The sequence below is a fragment of the Eleutherodactylus coqui genome, chromosome 6 (assembly GCF_035609145.1).
Source record: "Eleutherodactylus coqui strain aEleCoq1 chromosome 6, aEleCoq1.hap1, whole genome shotgun sequence".
In the NCBI taxonomy this organism is placed as follows: Eukaryota; Metazoa; Chordata; class Amphibia; order Anura; family Eleutherodactylidae; genus Eleutherodactylus; species Eleutherodactylus coqui.
The window spans coordinates 150062334-150074600 of record NC_089842.1 but is presented as its reverse complement, the minus strand read 5'-3'; positions in this window follow the sequence as shown (position 1 = coordinate 150074600).

Genomic DNA, 12267 nt, shown 5'->3' with positions numbered 1-12267 from the left:
CCTCTGTCCTCTTACTGTAAATGAGTTCATTAAGAAACGAATGCCTGCCCCTGTTTGCTAATGGGGTGGGTTAATGGGACTGTGGACACCCACTGAGGAGGGTCTAATAAAACTCATCCCTTACCTGACCTCACTTTGCAAACTTTTGATCCCTGAGAACAGTCAGCTCTCTGCTGCCACCTAGTGGATAAATGTAGGAACAGCAATGTAAAAACAAATTTCAAATGAGATGCAGAGGGGAACAATCTAGTATCCAGATGAACACGGAATACAGGCAAATACAGGCAGAGTTTTATTATCACAAACATATAGTATTTTTAACTTACTAGATGGAAATGTTCTGGTGTTTGATTAAGTCTCACAGTAGAATCTAAGACTGCAACAAAAAGTTAATGAATTTATTACAGTAAATATGGAAATGTAAGAGAATAGCGAAAGCTGCTGCGTATGCCCTGGACGGCAAGAGTAACAAACGGAGAAGTCCTGAATCGTATAAGACCAGATATATCACCGGAGGGGAACATGACCAAACTCAGGCTCATGGAGTTTGGCCATGTAATGCTAGAATAATCTATAATGCTTGCACAGATCAGTGGTGGCATGCGTGGTAGGCGCTCCAATTCATTGGAGCTGACAGAAATACTAGAGGGCTTGCCGCACAGGTATCTCGGCAGGCCCACTGAAAGTGAATGGAGGACCACCGCTCCTCCTCACAGTAAGGCCGCCTGCAGACGAGCGGGTCGGATCCGGCAGCGAGAATTCTCGCCGCGCGATCCGACCCGAGCGCCTGCAGGGACGAGCGCGTACTCACCCGCGCCTGGCGGCCCGGCTCTTTCATGTGCCGGCTGCCGCGCAGCCGGCGCATGCGCAGACCGGAGCCGGCGGCCGGGTGAGTGCGTGCCCCGCAGAAAATTAGGACATGCCGCGGTTTGTTTGCCGCGTGAGATTTCGCGCGGCCAAACCGCGGCCGTCTGCATAGGAGTGCATATTTTAATGCACTCCTATGCAAACTTTCAGCGGCGGAAATCCCACGGGAAATCGCGCGGCGGGATTTCCGCTCGTGTGCAGGCGGCCTAAGGAACACAGTAACCCTACAGTGAAGACAAGGGACACAGGATCCCAATTTACAAAATCAGCAGGGTCTCAGCAATTAGGCACCCACCAATCAGCAAGTTATCCCCTATCCTGTGAATAGGAGAGAACTTGAATCTCTTGGTACAACCCCCTCAAGACCCTGTTCACACCTTGTTATTGCTGACATCCAGGGGTGCTGTTGGGCTTTCTGTTTAAAATCCCAAAACAGCACCCCTGGACAGAAGCTGAATGGAAACTCTACCATTAATAAAATCAGCTGAAATGCAGGCCAATAGATTTCTGTTTTGGCAGGTTTCCATTCATTTCTGGCATTTTGTGTGAAAGTATAACGGGTTCCATCGTGCTATTCTTTCTGGCACAACATGACAGAAATGAATGAACACCTTCTGAAATAAAGACTTATTGGTTTTCATTTCAGCAGATTTCATTAATTGCAGAAATCGTTTCTGTTCGGCCTCTTTCCAGGGGTGCGGTTTTCCGAATTTAAAGCAAAAACCCAGACGGCGGCAATAACGAGATGTGGACAGGTTCTTAGTCCTACTCACATAGCTGAGAGCTTGTTATAATGTGTAAGTGCAGTTAAGAGCATCAGCCTCAGGTCAGGGCAGGGTGCCACTGCTAGCTTTAGGCATTTTAACTGCGATTTTGAGCGGTGCTAATCGTGGTAAAAAGCGGTATGTGTGAGAGTGGCCTTAGTCCACAGAGAATAGCCTGGACTGATACATTGTAACAAACTACAGCAGTTGGAGGACTAGATAAGAATGGGGTTTGAACCTCTAAATGAAAATAATGGGCAGATTTAGTAATACTGTGTAATAGACAGTGCAAACTTAGACTAGACAGTCTAAAATGCACCAGGTTTATCACAATGGGTCTGCTGAATGATAAATCTGTTGAATGTTGAGACTGTATACTCTAACATTAAATCACTCATTAGTTGGCATAGTTTGCACCAAAATTTGGCACATTTAGACCACGTCCCCTTTCCCACAGTCATACCCCTTTGTTAAACATGTCAAGAAAAAGCTTTTTTTAAAGTGCTAAAATGCATTATAAATGTGGAGCAAAGTATATTAAACCGTTTTTTGATGCAATTTGCACCAAAAAACGGTTTAATTTTCAGTAGTAAATCTGCCCCAGTGGTTCCATTCACTGACAAGGAGCAGAGATTTTGGGGGGGGGAATTCAATAGGGAAATGTACAACTTTTTCTTTGTACAAAGAATTACCTTAAAAGGCTGTCAGTTTTGGACAATCCCTTATTTCTAGATGGGATAACAGATAATAATCACAGGCGTTCCTGCTGCTGGAACTCCCAGTAATCAGCTGTAATCTGTGTAGATGATAGAACAAAGTGTTCAAAACCCCTGTAGCATCATCAGTGGGAAAATTATGAATTACAGCATACTAATTGAAAAGAATGTGGCTGCTGTATGGCATGATGTGGAGAGTTTTATCGCCATCTGCTGGCACTTAGTGGGTACTACAGTTAAAACGTCAACTAGCAGATGAAACAGTACCTCCACTGCGCCACCTGCTGGAATATGATTTCCCTATAAGTCAATATTCACTCTTTTAACAAGCCCTTGCCAACATGACTAGGGATATAACCAAACCAGAGTCTTATCCAGAGGGAAAAGACATCCATGGTTCTCTATATATGCTCTAACCATGCAAACACACAAGACCTAGTAAAGCAGCTCTTAAAGATCAGTCCAATGGGAATTATGTTGCTTTGCTTACAGCAAACTGGAGACATTTAAAGATAAATGCACAAAGCAGGTTAGGTAAATCTAATATCAGGAGAGGCCAGGATTGTGTACACACTGACTGCAGATCTGAGAGCTGTGTGAGTGCAGAAAGCTGAGCCTGTGAAGATATTCATTCCCCCACAGCTAAGAAAGGGTCCTAACATCCCAGTTACTATAGCAGCTGAACGCCTAAGGACAAGCAGTGGATTGCATAGGGGATGCACTTTAGCTTTGACATACAGTGATAAAAAAACAAAAAAGATATTAATGATAGCATATTGCAAGATTGATGAGACATACACACAGGCTATAAAATGGGCATAAATTGCCCAATAAGTTAGGTACGGTTTCTCAGGGGTCTTGGCCATCAACATTGCATGTTGGCACATTTTTGGCCATTCTGTGGCTGTTACACATGGTCTCACCATTTACAGGATATATTATAAAAGCCACTGTAGGATGAACAGGGGTCCACCAATTCCCACTCCCTGTATTCTCCATGTACTTCAATGGAAACATGGTTGCCACGCGCACAACAGTGAGTGCAGCTCTGGAGAATAGTACAGTATAAATAATGTATTGCACAGTACGTACACAGTGACTTAATGAATGCAGCTCTGGAGTGTACTATACAATGTAACTTAGCATCAGTATAAGTAATGTAATATACAAGGGGGTACCCAAAAGTGCTGTGTGGGCAAACCGGTGACTGGTTCTTCCATCATGATAATGCACCTGCTCACACAGTGCTGAGTGTTACATAACTTTTGATGATCAATGGCATGACACTAGAGATGAGCGAACACCAAAATGTTCAGGTGTTCGTTATTCGGAACGAACTTCCCGCGATGTTCGAGGGTTCGTTTCGAACAACGAACCCCATTGAAGTCAATGGGCGACCAGAGCATTTTTGTATTTCGCCGATGCTCGCTAAGGTTTTCATGTGTGAAAATCTGGGCAATTCAAGAAAGTGATGGGAATGACACAGAAACGGATAGGGCAGGCGAGGGGCTACATGTTGGGCTGCATCTCAAGTTCACAGGTCCCACTATTAAGCCACAATACCGGCAAGAGTGGGCCCCCCCCCTCCCAACAACTTTTACTTCTGAAAAGCCCTCATTAGCATGGCATACCTTTGCTAAGCACCACACTAGCTACAACAAAGCACAATCACCGCCTGGATGACACTCCGCTGCCACTTCTCCTGGCTTACATGCTGACCAACCGCCCCCCCCTCCCCCCCACAGCGCACACCAAAGTGTCCCTGCGCAGCCTTCAGCTGCCCTCATGCCACGCCACACTCATGTCTATTTAGAAGTGCGTCTGCCATGAGGAGGAACCGCAGGCACACACTGCAGAGGGTTGGCACGGCTAGGCAGCGACCCTCTTTAAAAGGGGTGGGGTGATAGCCCACAATGCTGTACAGAAGCAATGAGAAATAGAATCCTGTGCCACCGCCATCAGGAGCTGCACACGTAGGCATAGCAATGGGGAACCTATGTGCCACACACTATTCATTCTGTCAAGGTGTCTGCATGCCCCAGTTAGACCAGGCTTTTTAATTCATAGACACAGGCAGGTACAACTCCCTATTGTGAAGTCCCTGTGGACCGACAGCATGGGTGGGTGCCAGGAAGCCACCGGCGGTACATAGAAATATCCCATTGCATTGCCCAACACAGCTGAGGTAGTAATGTCGTGCTTAATGCAGGTGGGCTTCGGCCCACACTGCATGCCCCAGTCAGACTGGGGTTCTTTAGAAGTGTACAGATGTATTAAAAACTCCGTGTGCACCTACAGCATGGGTGGCTCCCTGGAACCCACCGGCGGTACATAGAAATATCCCATTGCATTGCCCAACACAGCTGAGGTAACGTCAGCTGTAATGCAGGTGGGCTAAAAATTAATTTGATTACACTGTAGGCGAGGGCCCACAAAAATTGCTGTATCAACAGTACTAATGTACATCCCAAAAATTGGCCATGGCCAGCCAAGAGGGCAGGTGAAACCCATTAATCGCTTTGGTTAATGTGGCTTAAGTGGTAACTAGGCCTGGAGGCAGCCCAGTGTAACGAAAAATTGGTTCAAGTTAAAGTTCCAACGCTTTTAAGCGCATTGAAACTTATAAAAATTGTTCAGAAAAATTATTTGAGTGAGCCTTGTGGCCCTAAGAAAAATTGCCCGTTCAGCGTAATTACGTGAGGTTTCAGGAGGAGGAGCAGGAGGAGGAGGAGGAATATTAGACACAGATTGATGAAGCAGAAATGTCCCCGTTTTGGATGGTGAGAGAGAACGTAGCTTCCATCCGCGGGTGCAGCCTACGTATTGCTTACGTATCGCTGCTGTCCGCTGGTGGAGAACAGAAGTCTGGGGAAATCCAGCCTTTGTTCATCTTGATGAGTGTTAGCCTGTCGGCACTGTCGGTTGACAAGCGGCTACGCTTATCTGTGATGATTCCCCCAGCCGCACTAAACACCCTCTCCGACAAGACGCTAGCCGCAGGACAAGCAAGCACCTCCAGGGCATACAGCGCTAGTTCAGGCCACGTGTCCAGCGTCGACACCCAGTAGTTGTAGGGGGCAGAGGCGTCACCAAGGATGGTCGTGCGATCCGCTACGTACTCCCTCACCATCCTTTTACAGTGCTCCCGCCGACTCAGCCGTGACTGGGGAGCGGTGACACAGTCTTGGTGGGGAGCCATAAAGCTGGCCAGGCCCTTAAAGACTGTTGCACTGCCTGGGATGTACATGCTGCTCGATCTACGCACATCCCCTGCTACCTTGCCCTCGGTACTGCGCCTTCTGCCACTAGCGCTGTCGGCTGGGAATTTTACCATCAGCTTGTCCGCAAGGGTCCTGTGGTATAGCAACACTCTCGAACCCCTTTCCTCTTCGGGAATCAGAGTGGGCAGGTTCTCCTTATACCGTGGATCGAGCAGTGTGTACACCCAGTAATCCGTCGTGGCCAGAATGCGTGCAACGCGAGGGTCACGAGAAAGGCATCCTAACATGAAGTCAGCCATGTGTGCCAGGGTACCTGTACGCAACACATGGCTGTCTTCACTAGGAAGATCACTTTCAGGATCCTCCTCCTCCTCCTCCTCCTCCTCCTCCTCAGGCCATACACGCTGAAAGGATGACAGGCAATCAGCCGGTGTACCGTCAGCAGCGGGCCAAGCTGTCTCTTCCCCCTCCTCCTCATCCTCCTCATGCTCCTCCTCCTCCTCCTGTACGCGCTGAGAAATAGACAGGAGGGTGCCCTGACTATCCAGCGGCATACTGTCTTCCCCCGCCCCCGTTTCCGAGCGCAAAGCAGCTGCCTTTATGGTTTGCAGGGAATTTCTCAAGATGCATAGCAGAGGAATGGTGTCGCTAATGATTGTAGCATCGCCGCTCACCACCTGGGTAGACTCCTCAAAATTACCAAGGACATGGCAGATGTCTGCCAACCAGGCCCACTCTTCTGAAAGGAATTGAGGAGGCTGACTCCCACTGCGCCGCCCATGTTGGAGTTGGTATTCGACTATAGCTCTACGTTGTTCATAGAGCCTGGCCAACATGTGGAGCGTAGAGTTCCACCGTGTGGGCACGTTGCACAGCAGTCGGTGCACTGGCAGCTTAAAGTGATGTTGCAGGGTGCGCAGGGTGGCAGCGTCCGTGTGGGACTTGCGAAAATGTGCGCAGAGCCGGCGCGCCTTTACGAGCAGGTCTGACAAGCGTGGGTAGCTTTTCAGAAAGCGCTGAACCACCAAATTAAAGACGTGGGCCAGGCATGGCACGTGCGTGAGGCTGCCGAGCTGCAGAGCCGCCACCAGGTTACGGCCGTTGTCACACACGACCATGCCCGGTTGGAGGCTCAGCGGCGCAAGCCAGCGGTCGGTCTGCTGTGTCAGACCCTGCAGCAGTTCGTGGGCCGTGTGCCTCTTATCGCCTAAGCTGAGTAGTTTCAGCACGGCCTGCTGACGCTTGCCCACCGCTGTGCTGCCACACCGCGCGACACCGACTGCTGGCGACATGCTGCTGCTAACACATCTTGATTGCGAGACAGAGGAGGAGGAGGAGGAGGAGGAGGAGGAGGGTGCTTTAGTGGAGGAAGCATACACCTCCGCAGATACCACCACCGAGCTGGGGCCCGCAATTCTGGGGGTGGGTAGGACATGAGCGGTCCCAGGCTCTGACTCTGTCCCAGCCTCCACTAAATTCACCCAATGTGCCGTCAGGGAGATGTAGTGGCCCTGCCCGCCTGTGCTTGTCCACGTGTCCGTAGTTAAGTGGACCGTGGCAGTAACCGCGTTGGTGATGGCGCGTACAATGTTGCGGGAGACGTGGTCGTGCAGGGCTGGGACGGCACATCGGGAAAAGTAGTGGCGACTGGGAACTGAGTAGCGCGGGGCCGCCGCCTCCATGATACTTTTGAAGGACTCCGTTTCCACAACCCTATACGGCAGCATCTCAAGGCTGATGAATTTTGCTATGCGGACGGTTAACGTTTGAGCGTGCGGGTGCGTGGCGGCGTACTTGCGCTTGCGCTCCAACAGTTGCGCAAGCGACGGCTGGACGGTGCGCTGAACTACACTGCTGGATGGGGCCGAGGACAGCGGAGGTGAGGGTGTGGGTGCAGGCCAGGAGACGGTAGTGCCTGTGTCCTGAGAGGGGGGTTGGATCTCAGTGGCAGGTTGGGGCACAGGGGGAGAGGCAGGGGTGCAAACCGGAAGCGCTGAACGGCCTTCGTCCCACCTTGCGGGGTGCTTGGCCATCATATGTCTGCGCATGGTGGTGGTGGTGAGGCTGTTGGTGTTGGCTCCCCCGCTGAGCTTTGCGCGACAAAGGTTGCACACCACTGTTCGTCGGTCGTCAGGCGTCTCTGTGAAAAACTGCCAGACCTTAGAGCACCTCGGCCTCTGCAGGGTGGCATGGCGCGAGGGGGCGCTTTGGGAAACACTTGGTGGATTATTCGGTCTGGCCCTGCCTCTACCCCTGGCCACCGCACTGCCTCTTGCAACCTGCCCTGCTGATGCCCTTGACTCCCCCTCTGAAGACCTGTCCTCCTGAGTAAGCGTTGCACACCAGGTGGGGTCAGTCACCTCATCGTCTTGCTGCTCTTCCTCCGAATCCTCTGTGCGCTGCTCCCTCGGACTTACTGCCCTTACTACTACCTCACTGCAAGACAACTGTGTCTGATCGTCATCGTCCTCCTCACCCACAGAAAGTTGTTGAGACAGTTGGCGGAAGTCCCCAGCCTCTTCCCCCGGACCCCGGGAACTTTCGAATGGTTGGGCATCAGTGACGATAAACTCCTCTGGTGGGAGAGGAACCGCTGCTGCCCAATCTAAGCAGGGGCCCGAGAACAGTTCCTGGGAGTGTTCCCGCTCCTGAGCAGGTGTCATTGTAGTGGAGTGAGGAGGCTGGGAGGAAGGAGGAGCAGCAGACAGAGGATTCGGATTTGCAGCAGTGGACGGCGCAGAACTGCGGGTAGACGATAGGTTGCTCGAAGCACTTTCTGCCATCCAGGACAGGACCTGCTCACACTGCTCATTTTCTAATAACCGTCTCCCGCGTGGACCCATTAATTGGGCGATGAATGTGGGGACACCAGAAACGTGCCTCTCTCCTAATCGCGCAGCAGTCGGCTGCGACACACCTGGATCAGGAGCTCGGCCTGTGCCCACACCCTGACTTGGCCCTCCGCGTCCTCAGCCGCGTCCACGTCCTCTAGGCCTACCCCTACCCCTCAGCATGCTGTATTACCAGTGATTTGATTTCACAGGCAGCTAATAAATTGGCGCAAGACTGCAGGCCAAATATAATTTTTTCCCTTTTTTGAAAACGAAAGGCCCCACTGCCTCTAGTGAATGTATAATCTAAGTTTAATAACTGTGCTGTGTCCCTGCTAATGTGTCACAGAACGTGAGGGTAGCAGAGTTATTAACTGTGGCAGAGCAGGTATTTTTTTTTCCCAATTAAGGAAAGCAAATGGCAAAGCCAGGAGTAAAACGTAGCTGGGTGCGTCTGATTTTTACAGGTTGCACACGCAGCCGACACGTGTCCACCGCCCTTAGGACAGACAGAGGCAGGACAAATAGAATTATTTTCCGTTTTTTTGCACCAAAAGGCAGCACTGCGTATATTCTATGAACATGAGAAGTTTAATAACTGTGCTGTTTTCCTGCTAATGTGTCACAGAACGTGAGGGTAGCAGAGTTATTAACTGTGGCAGAGCAGGTATTTTTTTTCCCAATTAAGGAAAGCAAATGGCGAAGCCAGCAGTAAACCGTAGCTGGGTGCGTCTGATTTTTAAACGTTGCACACGCAGCCGACACGTGTCCACCGCCCTTAGGACGGACAGAGGCAGGACAAATAGAATTATTTTCGGTTTTTTTGCACCAAAAGGCAGCACTGCGTATATTCAATGAATAATAACTGTGTTGTGGCCCTGCCTATACAATTCTTTCCCTGCAGTATCAATGGAGGGTGCAATGCTCTGCAGAGACGATTTTGAGAAGCAAAAAAAAATGCAGCACAGCTAACAGCAGCCTGGACAGTACTGCACACGGATAAATATGGCCCTAGAAAGGACCGTTGAGGTTCTTGAAGGCTACACTCACTCCTAACACTCTCCCTGCCTATGCAGCACTTCTGTCCCTAATGCTGGGTGCAACGCTCTGCAGAGCCGATTTTGAGAAGAAGAAAAAATTGCCACTGCTAACAGCAGCCAACACACAGCTATCAGTGGCCCTAATAAGGACCTTTGGGGGGTCTTGAAGCCTACACTAACTACCAATTCTTTCCCTACAGCAGCTCCGGTACAAACAGCACTGTCCCTCATCTAACTCACACGGCATCTGAGGCGAACCGCGGGAGGGGCCGACTTTTATGTTCGGGTGACACCTGATCTTCCCAGCCACTCACAGCAGGGGGGTGGTATAGGGCTTGAACGTCACAGGGGGAAGTTGTAATGCCTTCCCTGTCTTTCAATTGGCCAGAAAAGCGCGCTAACGTCTCAGGGAAGGAAGTGAAAGTAACCAGAACACCGCATGGTGTTCGTTACGAATAACGAACATCCCGAACACCCTAATATTCGCACGAATATCAAGCTCGGAAGAACACGTTCGCTCATCTCTACATGACACCCTTGTCTCACCATCTATATTCACCTGATCTCACTGCACTTACCAGTGCTTATGGCGGCGGAAAAGGAAACAACATTCCACTACTGCGTGTTGTTTGTAGGAGTCAGCCATCACAAGAAAAGTGAAATACTGAACAACTTTCCCAAACAATAGCCGAATGCCTTCAGCTGGCCCCATACAAACTCTAAAAGTGCCGGTCTACGAGAGTCCCACTACAAGGCAGTGACACATTGGTCCCCCCCCCCACCAGAATAAATAGAATAAACCCAGAGGTATCCAAGCGTTAATATTTCAAATGTTGAAAACGAGAAGATTTTATGTGCACGAGTTCCAGCTAAATCATCGTGACCAAGTTTTTTAATTTGTGCAATTTTTGAATGATTATGACATGTACCATGGTTCTTAAATAGAGATGAGCGAATGTACTTGGTAAGGCCGATTTCGCTATCGAGCACCGCGATTTTCGAGTACTTCATTACTCGGGTGAAAAGTACTCGGATGCGCTGTGGGTGAGCGGGGGGTTGCAGAGGGAGTGGGGGGGAGAGGGAGAGAGAGAGGGCTCCCCCCTGTTCCGCCACGCCCCGAATCTTTTCACCCGAGTAGTGAAGTACTCGAAAATCGCGGTGCTCGATTGCGAAATCAGCCTTACCGAGTACGTTCGCTCATCTCTATTCTTAAATAAAAATTTATTGAGAAAAACTGAACTTGTTAAAAAAAAAAAAAAGAAAAAAGTCACTGGAGCTTTTGGCTCAACAACAGTGATTCAAGCTTTTAAAGAAAGTGGGTCAAACCCCTTAATAGCCGCAGCATGGGCATTTGATGGAAAAGTTGGTGGTTCACAGTTGTAGTTATAATTACATTTTCCATAGTTATATAGTCTTTGTAAAAAAAAAAAAAATCCAGCCCCTAGGAGGAGGAGTTTTGCTGCAAAACCCGGAACGTCGTTCCATCTCAGGCTGATATACAAATGACTAGAGTTGTGGTGTGATTAAGATGAACAGTCCTGCCTCCAGAAGTCCTAAAAGTGGTTCCCCCCTCGGACCCTTACAGGTCCCGGTCTCAATCCCAGGAGCTTGGCGAAGGACATTTGGTGTCACGACAGCCATTGCATGTACTGCCTCTGTTTGCAGTGGTGTCATGAATGAAACAACAAAACTGGACTGCTACGGAGTGAAACCGGGCTGTTTTCAGCAATGAATCCAGGTTTAGTTTGGGCACAGACTATGGCCATGTTTGTACCTGGAACTAGGGGTGAGTGCCTCAATCCTGCCTTTGCTGTTGAGCGGCACACTACCCTCACTGCAACAACAACAGGGTACTAGAGCCTCCATGCCCACCCGTATCACATCTTGTATCCAAGCTAGAGGTGGTACAACGGGGTACTAGAGCCTCCATGGCCGCCCTATCACATCTTGTATCCAAGTTTGAGGTACAACAGGGTACTAGAGCCTCCATGCCCACCCGTATCACATCTTGTATCCAAGTTAGAGGCGGTACAACAAGGTTCTAGAGCCTCCATGGCCGCCCTATCACATCTTGTATCCAAGTTAGAGGCGGTACAACAGGGTACTGGAGCCCCCCTTCAAGGGGTCAGTTTTCCACAATAAATGATCCTTTTGCTCTGATCTTGTAATCACTTATATCCGCGTTCCATAGAAAGTTTCCTTTGATTCTGACAACTCTTCCTAGGTGATGGATTTGTTTTGACAATGAGTGTATTCTAACTAGGTCCAGGTTGAAATAGATGAGGCAGTCAGTCATTAAAAGAGAGCTACTGAACAAGCTGCATGATCTGTCTCAGGCAGTCGGAGCTGTAATGTAGCGGTGTAATCTGAGCTCCCGTAGGGCGCCGCTCTCTGGTTAATAAAAAATCCAGCAGTCTGAATATAGTTAGAGACATAAACGGAGAATAAACACGCAGGACACAATCAGTAAACAGGTAAAGCAGAGTATTACCAATATTACTGCTTGCACATGCTAAAGGAAATAGCTGAATAGTGAAGCTTTAAGAGAATGCCTGCAAATCCTTTGTAAATACACAAATCACATTCAGCTCTGCTACATTGGATTTCTGCACATACAAAGATTTGCCATCATCTTATGGAAAGTGACAGTCTGGGAATGAGCAGTAGATTTATGTCCTGACGCTGCAGTACGGTCATATTTTAACAATTGTATATATGTAATCATTTATTTTTGTTCTACACCGTTAAAGACATTAGTTATATCCCGCCGCAGCGGAGCATCACATCTTCTGGACAGGCAGTGACTGATGGACTTAGTATCCCACTAG